This window comes from Globicephala melas, chromosome 14, assembly GCF_963455315.2.
Source record: "Globicephala melas chromosome 14, mGloMel1.2, whole genome shotgun sequence".
In the NCBI taxonomy this organism is placed as follows: domain Eukaryota; kingdom Metazoa; phylum Chordata; class Mammalia; order Artiodactyla; family Delphinidae; genus Globicephala; species Globicephala melas.
In genome coordinates, this window is record NC_083327.1 from 7,956,654 (window position 1) to 7,972,006 (window position 15,353).

At 41.2% G+C, this 15,353-nt stretch overlaps 1 pseudogene; it reads left to right on the plus strand.

The window, feature by feature from the left end:
* Positions 1-5,592: 5,592 nt before the first annotated feature.
* LOC115854721 (coiled-coil domain-containing protein 112-like) lies at positions 5,593-7,080 on the plus strand (annotated as a pseudogene).
* Positions 7,081-15,353: the final 8,273 nt, after the last annotated feature.

Sequence of the window (15,353 nt, forward strand, 5' to 3'; positions counted from 1 at the left end):
TTATTCTGTATATTACATCCCCCTCTTATTTGTCACGTAACTGGAGGTTTGTACCTCTTAATCCCCTTCACCTATTTCTCCCTCCCCCAAGATCCTCCCCTCTGGCAACCACCTGTTTGTTCTCTGTCTCTATGACTGTTTTCATTTCGTTTTGTTTGTTAGTAAGTTTTTAGGTTTCACATATAAGTGAAATAAAACAGTATTTGTCTTTTTCTGTTTGAAATATTTCACTTAGCATAATAGACTCTAGGTCCTTCTATGTTGTCGCAAATGGCAAGAATTTTTTTTTTTTTTGGCTATATATACCACATCTTCTTTACCCATTTGTCTATTAGTGAACACCTAGGTTGCTTCCATATCTTGGCTACTGTAAACAGTGCTGCTATGAATACTGGAGTGTATATATCTTTTCAAATTAGTGTTTTGTTTTCTTTCCATAAATATCCAGAAGTGAAATTGCTGAATCATATGGCAGTTGTATTTTTAATATTTAGAGGAGATTCCATACTGTTTTTCATATCAGCTGCACCAATTAACAATCCCAACAGTGCATGAGGGTTCTCTTTCATTCTTGCCAATGCTTATTATTTGTGGTCTTTTTGATGATAGACATTCTGGCAGGTGTGAGCTGATATCTCATTGTGGTTTTGATTTGTATTTCACTAATGATTAGTGATGATGAGCATCTATTTATATGTCTGTTCGCCATCTATGTCTCCCTTGGAAAAAAGTCTATTCAGGTCCCCTGCCCATTTTGTTGTTGTTGTTTTTCTTGATGGGTTGTTTGGGTTCTTTTTTTGATGTTGAATTGTATGAGTTCTTTGTATATTTTGGATACTAACCCCTTACTGGATGTATCATTTACAAATATCTTCTCCCATTCACAGCCTGCTTTTTTGTTTTGTTGATAGTTTCCTTTGCTGTACAAAAGCTTTTAGATTTAATGTAGTACCATCTGTTAATTTTTGCTCGTTTCCCCCGCCTGAAGAGACATATCCAAAAAAAAAATACTGCTAAGACTGATGTCAAAGAGTGTACTGCCTATATTTTCTTCTAGGGGTTTTATGGTTTCAGGTCTTACATTTAAAGTCTTTAATCCATTTTGAGTTTATATTTGTATATGGTGTGAGAAAGCAGTGTAGTTTAATTCTTTTGCATATAGCTCTCCAGTTTTCCCAACACCACTTATTGAAGAGACTGTCTTTTCTCCACTGTATATTCTTGCCTCCTTTGTCATAGATTAATTGCCCATATCAGCATGAGTTTATTTCTGGGATCTCTATTCTGTTCCATTGACCTATGTGTCTGTTTTTGTGCCAGTACCATTCAGTTTTGGTTAATGTAGCTTTGTAGTATAGTTTGAAATTAGGGAATATGATACCTCCAGCTCTGTCCTTTCTTAAGATTGTTTTGGCTATTTGGAGTCTTTTGTGTTTCTATACAAATTTTAGGATTATCTGTTCTAGTTCTATGAAAAATGCCATTGGTACTTTGATAGGGATTGCACTGAATGTAGATTGCCTTGGGTAGTATGGTCATTTTAACAATATTAATTCTCCCAGTCCACGAACACAGTATATCTTTCCATTTATTTGTGCTGTCTTCAATTTCTTTCTTCAGAGTCTCACAGTTTTCCAAGTCCAAGTCTTTAATGCCTTAGTTAGGTATATTCCCAGGTATTTTATTCTTTCTGATACAATTGTAAGTGGGAATTTTAAAAATTTCTCTTTCTGATTCATTGTTACTGTAAAGAATTGCAACTGATTTAAGTATATTAATTTTGTATAAAGCAACTTTACTGAATTGATTTCTTAATAGTTCTAATACTTTTTTGGTGGCATTTTAGGAATTTTCTGTATATAATATCATGTCACTCTGCAAAAAGTGACAGTTTTATTTCTTCCTTTCCAATTTGGATTCCTTTTCTTTTTCTTGACTAATTTCTGTGGCTAGGACTTCCAATACTGTGTTGAATAAAAGTGGTGAAAGTAGGCATCTTTGTCTTGTTCCTGATCTTAGAGGAAATGCTTTCAGCTTTTCACCACTGAGTATGATGTTGGCTGTAGGTTTGTTATTAAACATAAATCGATGTTGAATTTTGTGAAAAGCTTGTTCTGCATCTATTGAGATGATCATATGATTTTTATTCTTCAATTTGTTAATGTGGTGTATCTCATTGATTGATTTGTGGATAAGAAAAATCCTTGCATCCCTGAGATAAATTTCACTTGATCATGGAGTATGATCCTTTTAATGTATTATTGAAATTAGCTTGCTAATATTTTGTTGAGAATTTTAGCATCTATGTTCATCAGGGATATTGGCCTATAATTTTCTTTTTTTGTGGTGTCTTTTTGTCTGGTTTTGGTACCAGGGTAATGCTGGCCTTGTAGGATGAGTTTGAAAGTGTTCCTTTCGCTTTAATATTTTGGAATACTTTAAATGTTTGGTAGAATTTATCTGTGAAGCTATCTGGTCCTGGGCTTTTGTTTGTTGGGAGTGGGAGGGTTTTTTTTTTTAAATTACTGATTCAATTTCTTTACTAGAAATCAGTCTGCTCATATTTTCTAATTGTTCCTGATTCAGTCTTAGGAGTTTGTACACTTCTAGGAATTTGTCCATTTCTTCTAGAGTGTCCATTTTACTGGTATACCTTTTTTTATGGTAATCTCTTATAATCCTTTGTATTTCTGTGTTGTCAGTTGTAATGGCTTCTCTTCCATTTCTGAATTTATTTATTTGAGCCCTCTCATTTCTTTTCTTCATGAACCTGGCTAAAGTTTTATCAATGATCAATACTTTATCTTTTCAAAGAACTAGCTCATACTTTCATTAATTTTTTTCTATTGTCTTTTTAGTCTCTTTCATTTATTTCTGCTCTAATCTTTATTATTTCTTTCCTTCTACTAACTTTGGGTTTTGTTTATTTTTCTAGTTCCTTTAGATGTAAGGTTAGGTTGTTTATTTGAGATTTTTCTTGTTTCCTGAGGTAGGTTTTTATCACTGTAAACTTCTTAGAACTGCTTTTACTCTGTCCCAGATTTTGGATCATTGTGTTTTCATTTTCATTTGTCTCTAGGTATTTTTAAAAATTTCTTCAGTGATCCATTTTAGTAGCATATTGTTTAGCCTCCACGTTTGTGTTCTTTGCAGTTTTTTTCTTGTAGTTGATTTCTAGTCTCTTAGAGTTGTGGTTGGAAAAGATCCCTATATAATTTCAATTTTCTTAAATTTACTGAAGCTTGTTTTGTGGCCTAGCATGTGATTTATCCTGGAGAATGTTCCATGTGCACTTTAAAAGAATGTATTATTCTGTTTTGGGGTGAAATGTTCTATATATATCTATTAATTTAACTTGGTCTAATGTGTCATTTAAGGCCAGTGTTTCCTTTTTGATTTTCCAGATGATCTGTCCATTGATGTAAATAGAGTGTTAAAGCCTCCTAATATTATTTTGTTACTGTCAATTTCTCCCTTCATGTCTGTTAATATTTGCTTTATCTACATAGGTGATCCAATGTTGGGTGCATACATATTTACAATTGTTATGTTTTGCTGGATCGATCCCTTTATCATTATGTAATGTCCTTCTTTGTCTCTTATTACAGTCTTTGTTTACAGCTTCCCAGGTAGAATATTCTTGGTTCTATTATTCTTTTTCCTTTCATCACCTTAAAAATATTGTGCTACTCCTTCTGGCCTACAGTTTCTGCTGAAATGTCAGCTGACTGTATTATGGGATTTGCCTTGTAAGTGACTAGTTGTTTTCTTTTGCTTCTTTTACAACTCTGTACCTTTAATTTTTGCCATTTTAATTATAGTATGTCTTGGTGTGGAAGTCTTTGAATTCATTTTGTTTGGGACTCTCTGTGCTTCCTGGACCTGGATGTCTGTTTCCTTTCCCAGGTTAGGGAAGTTTTCACCTACTATGTCTTGAAATAATTTCTCTGCTCTTCTATCTCGGTTGTCCTTCTGGAACTCCTATATGCAAATGTTTGTATGCTTGGTGTTATCCCAGAGGTTCCTTAAACCATCTTCATTTTTTAAAATTCTTTTTTTCTGTTCTGCCTGGTAGATTTCCACTACTCTGTGTTCCAGACTGCTTATCTGTTTTTTTGTATCATCTAATCTACTGTTGATTCCTTGCAGTGTATTTTTTATTTCAGTTATTATATTCTTCAGCTCTGTTTGGTTCTTTATGTATCCAACCCTTTGTTAAACTTCTGTGTCCCAAGTTCATTGAGCATCTTTATGATTCTTACCTTGAACTCTTTATTGGTAGATTGCTTATCTCAACTTCATTTAGTTCTTTTTCTGAGATTCTGTCTTTTTCCTTTGTTTGGAACATATTCCTTTGTCTTGTCATTTTGCCTAATTCTCTGTTTATTTCTGTGTATTACATATATTGGTTACGTTTCCAATCCTTGAGAAATGTCCTTAGGTATGAGTCACCTTATGATGCCTGGCAGCACACTTCCCTCTGGTCACCAGAGCTATATGCTCTAGGGTGCCCCTGTGTGGGCCCTTTGACTGCGGTGGAGCCAACTATTTTGGATGTGTTGGTAATGCACGGCCGGCCTCTTGCCCAGTTTACTACCAGGTTCTGCCTTGTGCAGTGGCTTCCAAGCCACTGATAGGCAGGGCCAGGTCCTGGAGCAACTGGCTGCGAGGCTCAGGGGGCCCCAGGGCTGGTGACAGTCCACTGGTAAGTATGACCAGGTCCTGGTGTACTGCCCCCAGGGTTGATGCCAGCTTGCTGGTTGGTGGTGCCAGGTCCTGGTGCAGTGGGCTGTGTGGCCTGGGGCATGCCAGAGCTATTGTCACTTACTGGTGGGTGGGCAAGTCCCTAGCGCTAATAGACTAAGAGAGGACTCCAAATGTTACTTGGCAGTACCAGCTTCCTCATGGTAGAACAAGCTCCCAAATACGGCTGTGGCCATGTCTATATCCCCAGGGGGGTCAAGTTGTCTCCTGCTTCTCTGTGATGCTTTCCAAAAACAGCAAGTGGGTCTGACCCAGGCCACTTACTTAATTTAAAATTACTGCTTCTTCCCTGAAAGCATGTGAGATTTTGTGTGCGCCCTTTAAGAGAGGAGTCTGTTTCTCACAGCCCTCTGGCTCTGCCATATACAAGTCCTTCTGGTCTTCAAAGCCAGACGTTCTGGGGAGGCTGTGGTGGGGTGTACCCCTTGCTCCTTGGGGAGAACCTCTGAAATTGTGGTTATCCCCTCATTTGTGAATCACCTACCTGGGAGTGTGGGTCTTGACCATATATAGTGTCTCCTCCTCTCTTAGCCATCTCGCTGTGGTGCCTTCTTTAAACTTTTAGTCATGGAAAGTCTTCAGGTCGTTCTCATCAACAGTTGCTCTGTATGTCATGGCAGTTTTTCTGTGCCTGTGGGAGGAGGTGGGCTCAGTGTCTTCCTGCTCCTCTTGATGAATGAAGAAACTAAGGCACAGCTCTCCCTCTCCCTCTGGCACATCCACAGTCCCATGTCTGCATGCAGGGAACTATCTGCTGGCTCTGTACTGCCCCCTGTATGACACCCTAGGCTGTGGGCCCTCTGTGGCCCCAGCTACTCTACCAGAAAGATGGCCACACTCACGGTAGTCATGACACAGAATGATGTATGTTTTAGTACTTTGGATGGAATTCAACCTTTTCAGCTTCAAATCTGAAAGCAGAAATCTAGTTGGACTAAAAAGCAAAAAACATACATGCAGCAGAAAATTTAAAAAATCAAGTTATTAATAGAAAAAGGTAAATGGTTATCTCTACCACCAAAAAAAAAAAAAAGGACTTCATTATTGAGCATAGTGTAGTGGAAAAATTTTAAATAAATTATCAGCAGGAAAAATTGAAAAAGCAAGAGTCCAGCAACAATTGGCCAAAATACATAATGATGTAAAGAGACTTCACCATCAGTTAAAACAAGTGACACTTAGACCTGATTTTGCTGAAAGCTCAGAGAAATAATAGAAAAAAATGGAAAATGCAATAAGCACTTTTAGATAAGAGCAGAGACTGATACATGAAGAGCTTATTAAAGAAAACAACTAAAACTGAGTTGGCTGCCGTATCCAGAAAAATTGACATGTGGACTTTGGGTCACTCAGAAATGCAGAGAGCTTTCAGAACAATGTCAGGTAAGGTTCATGTAGACAAAGTACCATCACATACTCTTCTAGCAGAAATGGTAGATTTTGAAAAATTCTTTCAGCAAACAGGAGGGCAACAAGGGCACTGGATGACTTGGATCATCAGACCTTTGTAAAAGTGAGAAACAAACATAAAGAGAAGACAATATTTATGGGAGAAATTCTAGAACCTTATCCTGAAAGAACACAGCATTAAGTGCAACAACATGAGAAATTATACAAAAATTTCTGACTGTAGAAAAAAGAAAGAATCTATTCAGAATTGGAACGCTAAAAGCAGCAAAAAAAAGAGGAAATCGTCAAGTTTAAGAAAGAGAATATAACTATGCTTTTTCACAATAAACAAGAAGATGATGAAAGGAAAAACAGGAACAAAGAAGAATCATAAATTGTCAGTTGAAGCTTGGGAAGAATAGAAAAGTATCTAAATGTCAATGAGATATGTTTCTCATATTTAAGAGAAGTTAAAAGAAGAAGAAAAGGAAGAGCAAAAGTAGCAGAAGAGCACCAATGCCAGTTTAGACTAAGATTACTATTATTACGTTACATCGAGAAGAAGAATTAAAAAGAGGAAGAACTTGTGAGGCTTGAAAAAGAAATAAGTGAAAAGTTAGACAAGGCAGAAAAAGGAAAACTGTTGCCAATGCAATTTTCAGGTTTCAAGAAAGAGATTTACATAAACTTGAACTGAAAATTCTAGATAGACAGGCAAAGGAAAAGGTAAAGGTAGAACAAAAAAGACTGGAAAAATTACAAGAAAAGCAAGAAAAGAGTGAAAAAATGTTAGTAGATCCCTCTAGGCTTTACAAAACTTTTACCAAAGGTTGGAAAGAATGGCCCAAAGATGTAGGATCATCAAGTTCTGGGTCACTGCTTCATATTCCACATGGGGCTATTCCAATCTGCAGACAAAGAGACTAGAGAAGAATATGAGATAATGAACTTGGCATACAGTTGATGAGAATGTTAATATTCAGTTATTCTGGGAAACACAGTGACAACTACGTTCTTTAAATATCACTAGCCTAATCGATTGATTATTCGTTACAATTGCATGTGAATCGGGAGATATTACATTCCACACTGACACTGCCGTTATTATTTCCTGTTTATACTAAGAGGGCAGTTAGTTTACAGGTTGGCCTATTACTGATGTCAAAGCTATTTAAATAAGTTTATGTTAGAAACATTATTTCACTGAATGCACAAAACATTTAGAAGGTTTAGTTTATGGCATATCAAAATTAATTGGGACAATGTTAGAGTGACATTTTTTAAACCCCTGATTCACAACTTTTAGAACCCGGATGTCAGTTAGTTTGAGTCATAGGAATGTAAAGTTCTCCTTTTAGAGTTGTAAAATAAGTTAACACTTTTTCTAAGTTTAACAAACTGGTAGCTTGGCAATTAGTGAACTTTTGTATAACAAGCATTATGTATTTGTTTGAAGAGAAAAAAAAAGAAAATGAAAGAAAATGAAAAAGAAAAAAAACCTAAGACAGAAAGTTCCCCAAGTCCACAAAGTCATAACAGAGCTGAGATTCAAACCCAGTGTGTCTGGTTCTAGAGTCCATCCTCTTAACCACTATGCAGATTGCTCCCCACAGCAGAAAACTTTAAAGATCTAACGAATATTCTCACGGATCTTGAGAAAGTATTACTGCCTTAAAACAAGAAAAGGATGCTCTGAGAAAAGTGTAAACAGAGACCTGGAAAGCGCTCTTAGCTGTTAAAAATTTGAATGAGAAAAACCAAACAATTAAAGGACCAGACCACAATATCCTAGTTACCAAAATAGTAGTTGCATGGAAACTGGCTTATGCACCACCCCCAGGGCGACTGGCGCTGTCCCATGGTTATGGAATCAGGTCGCTGTTGCTGCTGCTACTACAGAGGGGCCCGCTGTCACCCAGGCCCCTCAGGTCCCCCACGGGCACAGCTGATTGCACCCTGCCCTCGACCCCAGGGATTCCTTGTAGTTGCCAAGGAACTCCTCGGCACCAATAAATACGTGACCTGCCATGGTGGAGGAGCTACCCCATGGGACCATCCTTGACCAAGAGGAGCTGGGACTGGGCAATACACGCACCCTCCAGAGGGACGCTGCGGAGATGCACAGCTTCACGCTTCTTCGGTGCAGATGCCCCGTAGGTCCCAGCCGTCAGCTTTGCGAGTGGCTGCAGCATTCTCAGTCATGCTCCCCCAACTTGCTCGCCACACGCCGTCTTCTTTCCCTGCTTCTCTGGCAAAACACTGCCTAGCAGTAAGCTTTTACCTAGGTGCCATGTCCTGGGAAATCCAGTCCAAGACAGGAGACTTCAGAGGTTACCTGTGTCAGCGCTGTGGCGGCAGCACGACCACTCTCCCGGAGAGAAGCCAGATCTCGCGGGATCGTGGGAGTTCTCGTGGGACCGCGGGAGTTCTCGCAGGATCGCGGGGCCAGGTGGCGCCCAGGAAGAAAAGTACCGGTGCTCCCGGCGTGGTTCCCGGTTACAGCATCTCTGTCAGGAGCGTGGTCACACCACCCATCAGGCACAGCGCCTGTGGCTCGCTCCTCCTCCGAGTCACAGAGCGGCGGTGCCTCTTGGGAGGAGGATCAGACTGGTGTGGGGGAATGGCTCTGGCCCACCGGGCCAGCGCCGGGAGTGAACTGAGCCATCTGCAGCCCCAGGAGCCTTCCAGGACCTGCTGGAAAATGAACGAAGAAGACGGTTCTTTAGACATATCAGCATGAAACTTCGAGGCACCAGGTAAAGAAAGATTATAAGAGCTTCATTTGGGAAAAATTCTTTTAGAAAGGAGCGAGAATCCGTCTGACATCCGCAGCCCCAGAGGCTAGAAGGCAGAGGAGGGATGCCTTCGAAGATGACACTCAGCCACACTCCCAGGCAAGGGCGAAAGCAGAGCAAACCAAACCAGACATTCCGACACGGAGAGAATCAGATCATTTGCCCCATACATACCTTTTTGAAAGAAGTTACCTGAGAATGTATATACTTCAGGAAAACAAAGGCATAACCAAGAAAAAGGAAGACAGGTTTGGGAGACTGATTTCACGGAAGGACAAGAAAGCGAAGTTCTGGGACAACCGGTATGCAGGAGACTAAAGACAAAGCCGGCCAGATCTGAGCAGGAGAGTGGAGGTCTGGGGACAACGGGAGTGCGTGGACTAATAGGAGGTCGAGTCTGAAAATGTGAAGGAGACGATCAAGGCAAGTGATGCAAGGAATCAAGAAAGCAATTCAAAATTTTAGGCAAAGATATATAGGAAAGTCATTATTCAAAAATGAAGGAAATTAGAATGTTGCATAATTTTTTCAATTGAGGTAAAATTGCTAGGTAATAATTATATAAATTGCAGGTGTACAACATTAATTCGACATCAGTATACACTACAAAAGGATCACCCCCAAAGGTCTAGTCACCTAATGTTGCATACTTTTAAGTAATTGGGGTCAGTAATCCATCTGACCTTGGTGCTTGGGGCTGTCCAGCAGTGGCATAGGGGTCATGAAATTGGAGAAGGAAGTAAAATTCCAGCCCACCATTTGGCTCAACTGTGAACAATATTTACAGAGTAATGGTAATATAATGTTTGTTTTTCGGTCTCCATCCTTTAGCATGAAGCTATAAATGAAGCAAGAGATTTGGTTATGGTGGAAAGGTTAAAACGTATAGTCCAGTGTAGTTGGTGCAAGATGGGAGGTGGAAGGGGAGAAGGGGAGACAGGATCACTCATATTCTGATCTTACAGAATGGGAAGTTAAGAAATACCGTTGAAGTTTGATGGAAAAAATTTAGAGATTTAATTCTTATTACTTAAAGCTACAAGGATAACCGATAGAAAAAAGTGATTAAAAATGATGGATACAAAAGTGAAGAGGAGAAAGAAATGAGGGTGCAGTGAGCCTTATTTTCACCTTTCACGTTGGGAAATTGTCTAAATGTGATAACTCATGACTTAGGAATAAAATGATACTACTTAGAGTGATGGAGATAACCAACATAAAGAGGGTGCTTCTGATCTGTGGGGCTCTAGGTGAGAGTCATGAAAGAGAGCAGAGAATTTTCGTAAACTTTCAGAACTGTTTGATTTCCTGTGCATGTCTCACTGTTAGAAAAAATAAATACAAAAGTATTTCAAAAGCTATCAGCATACATATGGCAAATTAAATCACAAGAATTCATTAAGTTACTTTGAGATAAAGTGCAGTGAAAAGTGAAGAGAGATACCAGGATAGGATCCTGAGGCAAATCAAAAGTTAAAAGGAAGGTGCAAAAAGGGGCACAGGAGGGCAAAAGAGGAAAGCGTTTGTTACCAGGAAGCCGTAGGGCCAGCATGAGGGCAGCTGTATCCGATGCTGCAGAGGTTAAGCAAGCCCGGTGGGGATGGATGCTCCCACTGGGTCTGGTGACACAGAGGTTGATGGGGGCTGGAGCCCGAGAGCAGTGTGTGGACTAGGGAGGTGAGGCACAGTGGCAGCAGGCTTGGGGATTGCCGAAGTTGGGGGTGAAGGAGAGGAAAGTAGGTGGGTAACAACCCAACAGTGACACCAGATCAAAGGTCCCTTTTGTAGTGCTCAGGTATAGAGCGAGGAGGATGTGTTCGTGTTCAAAGACTGATGGGAAGGTGGCCGTGACGAGGGAGCAGTTGGAGAGGAAGGATGTGGAAAGGAAGACTCCAGAGAGCAGGGAATGATTCCGTAGAAGAGGGCATTTCCCCTGACACAGCAGGAGGAAGGAGGGGGCAGGTGAGGTACTTACCGTTGGCTGCGTTGGGGCAGGAATTTGGGGAAGTGCCTGACTGACAGTTTCTCATTCCTGTGAAGGAAGGAAGAGGCCTGCCCCTGTCTGTGGAAAGAGAAGGAGCAAGCGCTCTGGCACTCGGTTTGTTTCTGTTGCGTGACTTTTTTTTTTTTGTTGTTGTTGCGTGACTTTTTTTTTCAGCGCTCAGCAATCCAGGCAGAGGCCAGGCAGGTGGAGGGTTGGCTTCATCCAAGATGGGTTTATTTTTTTAAATTTTTTTATTCTATATTGGAGTATAATTGATTAACAAGGTTGTGTTAGTTTCAGGTGTACAGCAAAGTGATTCAGTTATACATATACATGTATCTATTCTTTTTCAAATTCTTTTCCCCAAGATGGGGTTTTTTTCCAGGTGGTGCAAAAGGTGAATAGGTATTTTCTGGGAGCGCAAAGGGTGGAAGGCAGAGGCAGGCCAATTAGTAGAAGACTAATTCGTCAAAAGCTACTTCTGTAAATAGTGAAAAGAATTTCAATTATATAATGAACTAAACCTATTATTTTTTTAATGCAAAGCAAGAGGCAAGAGGGTTGTAAGCTGCATTTTGAATGACACTTCAGGATTTATTAATCTAACTCGGGGCTAGAGGAAAGCCCCGAATGCCCCCTTCTAAAGCTGGGGCAATTGAGGATTCCAGAACGTAGGGATTCTCTCCTATGTAAACTCAGTCTTAGCAGGCAGTAGAGAAGCATTCTAGGGAAGTAGGTCCAGACAACAAAGAGATGGGCCCACTGGATGAAGAAGCCTCATGCGTAGATGCCAGTTTGGGCAGAGAAACATTGGACTGAACACTGCTGTGGAACTGCCCCACTGTGATGGGAAAGATGCATGAGAATGTGGATTGTTCTGGAAAAGGGCTTGAGATTACTGGAAGCGGCCAACTGGGCACAGTGCTTTCCTGGCCTCAGCTCCGCTCAGCTTTTCTAGGAGGGCGTTTGGCAGCTCAGGTCCCTTCCTCAGGCGTCTGGGGGACTTAGAGGATGGTGCTCACTCAGGAGGAGAGGTGATGCTGAACTTCGGTCCAAAGTCACCGTCCGTTTGCAGTGGCTCCCAGAGCTGCTCTTGACTCAGGTCCTCTAAGAAGGTCTGGAGTCAGGGTTCTCAGGCAGGAAAACCAAGGGCTCCCCATGCTGGGGTGTGCTGGGAGATGCAGGGCACTTCTGTGGAGACAGAGGTGAGCAGTGGTGGGTGCCGCTGCTGTGCGCCACAAATGGACCTGACCCAAGTCTACGATTGGAGACGAATTCCAGAGTCTTCTTTGTTTGCTGCTGTTGCTGGCAGGCTCGGAGCAGCATCCAGCAGCACTTCACTGACCTGTGCTTTCTGTTCTAGAAGTGAGGCTGAGAGGAGGAGGAGAGTTTGGGGGTGTTCTAAGTGACCCCGGATGACGGAACTGCCAGAGGACTTTGTGACAGTGTCAGCATGGTGCTTGGCGGGTGCTGTGATGGCCGCTTGGTCGTGGACTGTAGCATCGCTCCTTTCCCTCTCAAGGACGTACAGAGATATACGTTCCCTTGTTTGCTCCTTCGTTCATTTATTCATCTCAACATTTGTTTAGGATTTTTTCCATGCACTGTGCTGGAAACCAGAGATGGAAACCCTAATAAAGACAAGATCCTTATTCAGGAAGGCTCAGGGTCTGGTTCCTTTCTCCTGGACCTCTACAGTACTTTACCTGGGTCTCCTTTGAAATGTTTGTCTCCCTTCACTTTGAACTATAGTTGTCAACTTAAATGTCATCTCTTCTCCTGGGCTTTTGGCCAGAATTTGCAAAAGGGCTATGGTGGGTCCATTTGACCTGCAGATATGTTTTTTCTTTGTTACCTCACATACAACGTTAAAAACAAAACAACTTGAGATCACTTGCCCCATATGAAATTTAGAAGACTTCATGAAAATTTTGGGTTTCTGACTTAAAATATCAGAAGATCTGCAGTGCTGGGTGCAGTTTCCCACGTCTGGAGCTGACTGATGGCTATGATTTCATCAGAGCTTGTGCTTTCCAGGATACCTCATCCCCACTTCATGGCTCTGCCCACCAATGATACCTTTTTGCCTCTGGAAGTCTAGAGACTAGTAGGAAAATGTGATTGAAGCTTAAGTGTGAGTCCATAAGAACTTGGATGGCTTTGAGTGGTGGCTGGGAAAAAAACAAGAAGGGAAGAACACGGGAAACAAAGTGCACCGGAAGACTTTTCAAGATTCAGTGACTACTCCAGTATGGCTTGATAGGAATAGCAGTTGTGACCCTAAGTGGCTGGACAGTGGTGATGTTTATAGTGGGCATGGCTGGTGGCCAGTGAGGTGTCCTACATCAGATAATATCAATGCATCCGTGCCCAGTTGCTCTGAGAGCTGGCTATAACTACTCGCGGTTGCCTCCTTCTCCAGAAGATTGCCATCTGCTAAAAGAAAGGGAGTATAAACGTTGAGAGGGGGCATGCTCTGCTCACAGGGAGACAGCAGCCCATGGTCAGTGATAACTGACGTGCACATCCAAAACTCAGTCCTTGTGGCCTCAGGGTGGGATCAACTCACTGGTACAATTAATGCTCCAGAGCTCCCCACAGATCAGGCCGCAGCTGGGCTCCACCTGGTACCACAGCCTTATCAAATAGCTCCTTCATCCGCCGTATCTCGCTTACTCCTTTTATCCAAAGATGCTGTCTCAATAAATCATGAACCACAGTCTCAGCAAGTCCTGTACTTTTTGGGAACTCAGCCTTAGATAGTGTTTATAACAGAACGATGTAGGTTAAAACTGGGAAATGGCTCATGATGCGGGGGGATAAGATGCAGGGGTCCTCCCCTAGGGATTCTTTCACGGTCATGGTTTTATCTCTCACTGGGCACCACAGGGCCAGCACACACAAAGTGAGCAGTACATTTAATTTTGTCAAATGAATTGGATCTGGAGCCTGTTGAGTGGGAGGAGACCGCAGGACGTCCAGGGTAAGATATGGAACCTGGCACTGCAAAGTCGTTGTGGCTGCATATTTAGGTCTTTCACAGGGACGGGAACAATTCAAGAAAGAGGCGGTAATCAGTGTCAAGCGTGAATCAAGTCTTCATTCTTTTCAACGTAAAGGAGCGGGCATTTGTCTTTACCTCAGTTAGGTACATAACTCCGATTAGTCCAGATCAGCGATTTTACAATCCCTTAGTAATGTTTAGGCAAAGTTCCAGTTAGTGAGTTTTGTTCATTGCTAGTAAGTAGGTCTAGTGGAAAGGATTAACATTTGATTGGGGAAGAAGTTAGTGGAGTCTGTGTATGTCTTCCGTATTCTATTGCCAAACAGTTGAGTGAGCCACCTGATCTTCTTTTAGAACAAGGGAGTGTGCAAAATAAAATAATAAAATACACTTACGGAGAGATTTATGCCTCTCTCTTCATGACATTGATTATATATATATATATATATATATATATATATATATATATATATATATATATTTTTTTTTTTTTTTGCGGTACGCAGGCCTCTCACTGCTGTGGCCTCTCCGGTTGCGGAGCACAGGCTCCGGACGCGCAGGCTCAGCGGCCATGGCTCACGGGCCCAGCCGCTCCGCGGCATGTGGGATCTTCCTGGACCGGGGCACGAACCCGTGTCCCCTGCATCGGCAGGCGGACTCTCAACCACTGCGCCACCAGGGAAGCCCCAATTATATTTTTTTAAAAATAGAAACAACCAAAGCAGACAAAAGCATTCACATGTCCCAAAAGGCCACACTGTTTACCTTTTCAAATACACCTCTCCAGTATCCCAAGGAAGCTGGCTTCAAATGCTTTAAATCTTGGTTGTCTAATTTCATTCCATAAACCGTAATTATAGCTCTTTATAACATGCTAAATAATTCCTCCCCTACTGGATGTTTATACTTTTCAAATATTTATAGACTGTCGTAATTCCTTAGTCATCTTTTTGCAAAGTTGCACATATTTTGTTCCTATAATATTTTTCATAAATCAATTTCCTCAGTACTAAGCTGCTTTTCTTAGTTCCCCATTCAGCTTGTCTCCATCTTCTTGATAAAGTGCTAATCAAAGGTAAATGAGATATTTTGGGCGCAGTTTATCCTAAGGTTGTTTGAGAGGGTTTAGAATTTCCTCACCTAGATTAGAGTTCCTCATTTACATCCTCATTTATATATAGCTCAGAAGAGTGCTGACTTTATCAGTGTTTCTACCATTTCCCTTTGAAAGCTCATAACTAATTTCCCACGTAATGGCATTCTAAGTCTCTGTGCCATTACCGTTTCTTACCTGGTCATGGAACATGCAGGAATTCAATCAGTTCAGAATATATTTCTGTAATTTGCTTCTTATTATGCAATACTGAATCACATTTCCAGCTTCTTTACATCCATAAACTATTATCATTTCTCAGTG